The following is a 6,000-nucleotide window of genomic DNA, read 5'->3' on the forward strand; positions in this document are numbered from 1 at the left end:
TTGCGCTGGGTAAAGGGGGAGGCAGTGAGTAATTGCCTGGGTGTGTAGAGGTGTCAACTCCCTGCTGCCTCTTCTCCCCTTTCCCCCCCCCTCGTAAAATAATAGTTTGGATACTTTTCTGAGTAAGGTTTCATGCCCCATGACTAAGAATAGGGGGCAAGAATCATGGCGGAATGAATTATTGAGTTGTTCCTGTTGCAGTTTGCTTTCTGTAGTATTCTGAAACAAAAGGACGGTCCCATCCCTTCTCAGGTACCTGGAAACAATATCACTCAAGCAACTGGAATATATTTGCTACAGATAGAATAAATTAGAGAAGATGAAGAGGAGCACAAAATCTTACTTTCCTTTTCAAATAGTTTAATTGAACATACTTGTAACCAGTCTGTCTAGGACTTGCTGTGTTCATAGTAAATAATGTAGCATTTGTTTTGTCTGGTTATGTGTGGTGTGTGTATATACATATTTAATATGTACACATGTATTCTGTGCATATATATGTATGATATATTCATATCTACATGCAGTCTCCTCTTGATTATCAGCGAAGTGGTGAGCCCTCAACGCACTTTCTTCACGTTGACGTAGCCTGCATGCAGCCCGCAACTCCGTGGAGCCTCTCCCTCATCGGGAGCCACAGTCTTTCCTCTTCTAGCTCATCTCAGTCCCCAGGAACGGCCCTGGAAATAAGTCCCTTTTCAGTTCCCTTTCACCAGGGATTACTGTATGAGCCAGAAACACTGTTTTGGAAAGGTGGCTGAGGCTTCTGGCTCTGAAGGAGATTGGGGCCCATCCTTGGCCGGAAGGCAGCTCGGAGCTATAGTGCTCCTGGGTTTGTTGGGGGAGAAATCTACGTCTTGCAGAAGTGGGGCTTCACAGCTTGCTTAAATTCCTTAGCAGGAATGTTGCAAAATCTTAGATTAGCCTTTGACGTGCAAGTAGAGTACAACCATGTATTTTGCTGATATTTTTGCATCATCGGTATTGCTGTTCCTCATCACTAGCCCAGATAATCAAGACCTGACTGTTTTTTGCCACTGGATTCAAGAAGCCTTGTCTTTTCAACTGGATTTATGTTTATTTCTGCTGCTGTGAAACCCAAAAGGAATGCAGTAGGTTTTAATTTAAAATTGTTTAATTCTATTATTGATAAATATTTATTGTAGTAAAAGTAAAGAGTAAATAATTTTTAAATCCTTTCAATTGTTTTCAGACTGTCTTCTTTGTTTTTCCTTAGTAGGCACAAAATGGGAGGGAGCTGTGGGGAGGAAATATTCAGCCACGGGTCTCAGAGAATCATTGCTTGTTTTAAAGCAAAACATTAAAAGGATTCTTTTGTTTTTTTTAAAGAGAGATTGGGGGGGGAAGAGAAACATCTGTAACAAAAAATAAATCAATAAAATAAAATTTAAGAAAAGAGTGATCAGCCTGCTTGTTCCTGGGTGTTCTAGAACCATGAGACTTGTTTCACAAAGCAGAGTATTAAGCAGGTGGCACTAACAACTATTCATAATGTACTGTTCTTGACTCCCCTAGGACTGGGTGATGGACAATAGATAATAATAACTGGGTCACACTGAAATTAATTTGTAAGGTGGTTGTTTCATACTCCAACATTTTTCCATAGAAAGAGTGTTCATACATGGCATTAATTTTCCAGGCTAATTCCACAGGAACCCAATAACCCACTCTTAATACCCCAAAACTATAGTATATAAACCATAAGTTCTTATAAAAACTCCGATTTTCTAACATTGCTTCTGAGGAGAATTATTTCCTTTTTTAATTATTTTTATTTTTTGTTAATCCTCACCCAAGGATGTTTTTCCATTGATTTTCTGGATAGAGTGAAAGGGAGGAAGGGAGAGAGAAAGGGAGAGAAACATTGATGTGAGAAAGATACATCAACTGGTGCCAGGGATTGAACCAGCAACCCAGGCACGTGCCCTTGACTGGGAATCAAACCCGTGACCCTTCAGTCTGATGCTCTAACCGCTGAACCAAACCTGCCAGGGCTATTTCCTATTTTTTTTTACATCAGAATTGATCTCCCAGTTCTGATAGTGGGCATTTTTTTAAAATGTCAAGAAGGCGAAAGAAGAAATGTCCCATATTTTAAAGCAGGCTAATTGTCCAGCTGTGTGCTCTTAATCCTCTGCCCTCCCAACTTCTCGGTTGCCCTCGCAGTCGCCCTCCCTTCTGCCTGCAGATCTAAATGCCTAGCAAGTACCTGACGCGCGGTGGGTATGTATGAAGTAACCACACCGGGGTCTAAATTTTAAAGACCCAATGCATCTAAAGTGTCTTGCTCCTTTTCCTGCTCTCTCATCGTTCCCCCTCTGCTCACAAATTTTCTGAAAGAACACATTATAACTGCTCCTTCCATTTTTCTTCTTGCTTTCATTCTGAAAGTTTCTTCGGACCTCCCAAACTATTAATACATCAACTGTTTCTTAGTCATGTTCAAACTTTGACCCCAGGGCAAGTTACTTATTTTTTCTAACCCCCAATTTCCTTATATGTAAAATGGGATTGTTAATATTACCACAGTTGTGTTACATGTTATGAATGATGCATGTAGAGTGTTTAGCACAGTGGGTTGCCTGAGGTGGGTGCTGGGTTTCTCTACTAATACCTAGTTCTCAATTTTTACCTCTGAACTTTCCCTTAAGCCTTATGACCTACTTATGACTTCCCTTCCCTTCTCTATTTCCTCTATCTTAGGCAATGCATGGATATGATGGCGAGGCAGTTCTAAAAATAACTAAAACTGAATAAAACAAGATTGCCTTCTGAGAATATATTAGTAAAATTCACACCAACTGGGAGAAAGGAATAAACCAAAAATATTATGTAAATGTTTGATGAATACACAAACCCCAGTTAAGGTGACTTGGTGTACATTATGGATGTAGAATTAAGTGTGGGACTTGACTTGGGATGCTAAAATCTAATCAATGTAACATTCTTTTTCTGGAAAAAGACTATAAGCTGAAGGTGGATGTCCAGCCTGCAGCATAGCAGAGCAAGCCTACATAACCTTGATCACCCAAAACTTACCGAGGGATGGGGGTGCCATGCCCCAAGGACTCGACCTATATAGTCTGTGGCAAGTCATACCCATGTGGCCCCTTGAGTTCATTATAGTCAACTGTACATCATCAAGAAACTTCCTAATTATACTTTGATTCCCTTTGTAGATCAGCCACAGAGATGTGCTGGTCACAAGCCATAAACACACATATGCCCTGTTGTAGTTTGCTCAAATCAGTTAAGTGTATTCTCTATATGTTTTTCTTTCATGGGCTTATTAATGTAAGTCATTTCTCAAAAGCAAGTCTGCTTTTGGAATATTGGCTACCAATTGAGGACCAGACTGGAAGCTAGTGAATTATCAAGGTGGACATCACATACATCCCTCCCTTGAAACCTTTATTCCACGATTCTTGTCTACTGCAGCCTCATCTCCTGTCACCACTCTTTAAAATAACAAATGAATAAATAAACTATTTTTTCATTACATCAAAAGTGATTTGTGTTCTTTGTAAAATTTTTAGAATGAAAATCACCCATAGACCTAGCCCCCCAGAGATGCCAACTGATGTTCCTTCCTCATTTTTTGTGTATACATACTACATATGTTACAAATAAAACTGGGATCATCCTCTACATACTGTGCTATGTTTCCTTCCTCTTTAATATATCTTGGGTGTCTTTCTAGGTGAGATTCATTCTTAGTGGTTTCATTGTTTTTGATCCCATGAAGGCTTAATCAGTTCCTCTACTGATAGATTTTAGGTCATATCTAGTTTTAGTATTACAACTAACTGCAGTGAGCATACAGATACATCTGTGTACGTTTCTTTCATTTGGAAAATATTTGTTGAGCACTCCCTACGTGCCAGGTATTGCACTAGGTGCTATATGAACAGTGATGAATAAAGCCAAATGATTTTGGCCCCATAGAGCTGTAGCCTAGACTCATTATCTTTCTAGGATAATTCTTTTGGGTAGAATTCCCTAGTCAATGCATAGACTTATTCAGATGTTTAAAAAATATGTTTCATTGACTTTTTAAAGAGGAAAGGAGAAAGAGAAACATGGATCGGCTGCCTCCTGCACGCCCATGGGACTATGCTCAATCCACTGAGCCACACGGGCAGGGCTACTTATTCAAACTATTAATAGATTTTGGCAAGCTGTCTGAAAGGTGTCTTTCCACATCTATAATTGAAGCTGTCTGTGACCACTCAAGGAAGACCACCTTCTAGCTGGTTGGAAGATGGCTAGAGAGAGCCAGGAAAGGAGACTAGCTTGGGGCTTTCACTGTGGTTAGGGGGTAGGGCTGGGATGATGGCACCCAGCTCACACTGGAAGCTCCTTTCAGCTCCAAAGGAGAGAACACCGGGCCCCTTCCCCCCCTAATTTAAATCAGCTGCCCAGATGTGGAGCAGAAGAGAAGGATGAGGCTTAAAAGCCGTCAGCAATCAAACAGCAAAAAAAGGGTGAATCCTTATCTGTCTAGAATGAGATACCTGAGGATGGCTTTAGGGCCAATTATCTTACTGTTCAGTCTTCATGGGATTTTATCTCGTTTGTAATAGCTGATTCCCACTGACTTTCTCATGGCTGCCTACTCCCTGCTGTAGAAATGTTCACACTTGTTTGTCTTCTTCCAGATAGTGGAACCATGGACCAGGACCTGGAAAGAGTTCACTACCTTTGACTCTGGGGCCCCTGGGGAAGTTTAAGGCTTGAGGTTACAACCACAGGAGAGTGATTTGCTAGAGGACCCTGACGCCCAAAAGCAGACACCAGATATGGGACAAAGATTCAGGCAGCTATTGGGACTCTTGGCGCTCCAAGATTTTGGCACTCCTAAATCTCTCTACCACTTGCAGACTTGGGAAAATTAAAAAAAACAAACTAACAGAAACACCCCAAAACTCCATTTGCCTCTGGGTATTTCTTATTCATGAAGGGTGTGTCTTCTTCGGCCTCACTATTGCCTGTGAGTTAAGTAGGCAGACAGTTGGAAAAATGGTCCTCAAATAGTTGTGACTTATCCAAGGTTGCAGGGCAGTCTAGGACTAGGACCTGCTTTTTCTCACTACTCCAGTGCCCCTTCCAGGGTTTCCCCTGGCCAATGTGACAAGGCCCTGTCAACTGGTGTACAATTTGTTTTTCAAAGGGCTTTAATTTTTAAAAAAAACACTATTTTGTTGACATTGAGACACACAAAAACCACCCAGGAAATAGTGCTTTTTCAAGGGATAGTGCTTCCTTGAGAGTTTAATTGTGCTTCTGTATCTTTAACTTACTCCTCTCCCCCCCTCCCCCCGGTACTATTTCCCTGTGCTCCCCCTTTCCTCTTTCTGCAAGGTGGTGACGGTGGGATTGCCCTAGGTTTTAGCCCTACTGAAAATGGCTACAGAAGACAATAATCCCTTACTGGGTAAACTTTATTGATAGTATAGAGTTTCACATTCTAGGGGAGATGGGGCCCCATGCAGGCCCCATGTAGGAGCTCAAAAATGAATGATGAATAGATGGATTGCAATATACTTTAAGCTTTCCAACGAGGCAATAAGCTCAGAGTGGACCTATTAATCTATACTCTGAGGAAAGGACAATACCCATACCCTTAGCACAGTGCTTGGCGCTGAGGTGCTCAATAATATTTGATGAGTTTGAGGACTATTCATACGATGATGAATTAGTCATGAGAGTCAGTGAGGGATGAACCACAACTCGGTCCAGATCTTCAGTCTTCCGGTCTGCGCTAATATGACCGGGCCTTCGAAGGTGCTCAAGACAGTACATCCTACTGCAGGAGCGAGAACGCACCCCAAAGCTGGGACGCGGCGTTCGGCATGACGGTGGGCGGGGCCTGAGCTGCACGCGCTATCACCCAAGCCGGACGATTTCCTGGCAACGACTTGTTGTTAGCAACCGGCGGTGGTCCTGCCTTTGTCTTGGCGGAGCTGGGAGGCACCCGCC

Source organism: Molossus molossus, unplaced genomic scaffold, assembly GCF_014108415.1.
Source record: "Molossus molossus isolate mMolMol1 unplaced genomic scaffold, mMolMol1.p scaffold_m16_p_15, whole genome shotgun sequence".
Lineage (NCBI taxonomy): Eukaryota > Metazoa > Chordata > Mammalia > Chiroptera > Molossidae > Molossus > Molossus molossus.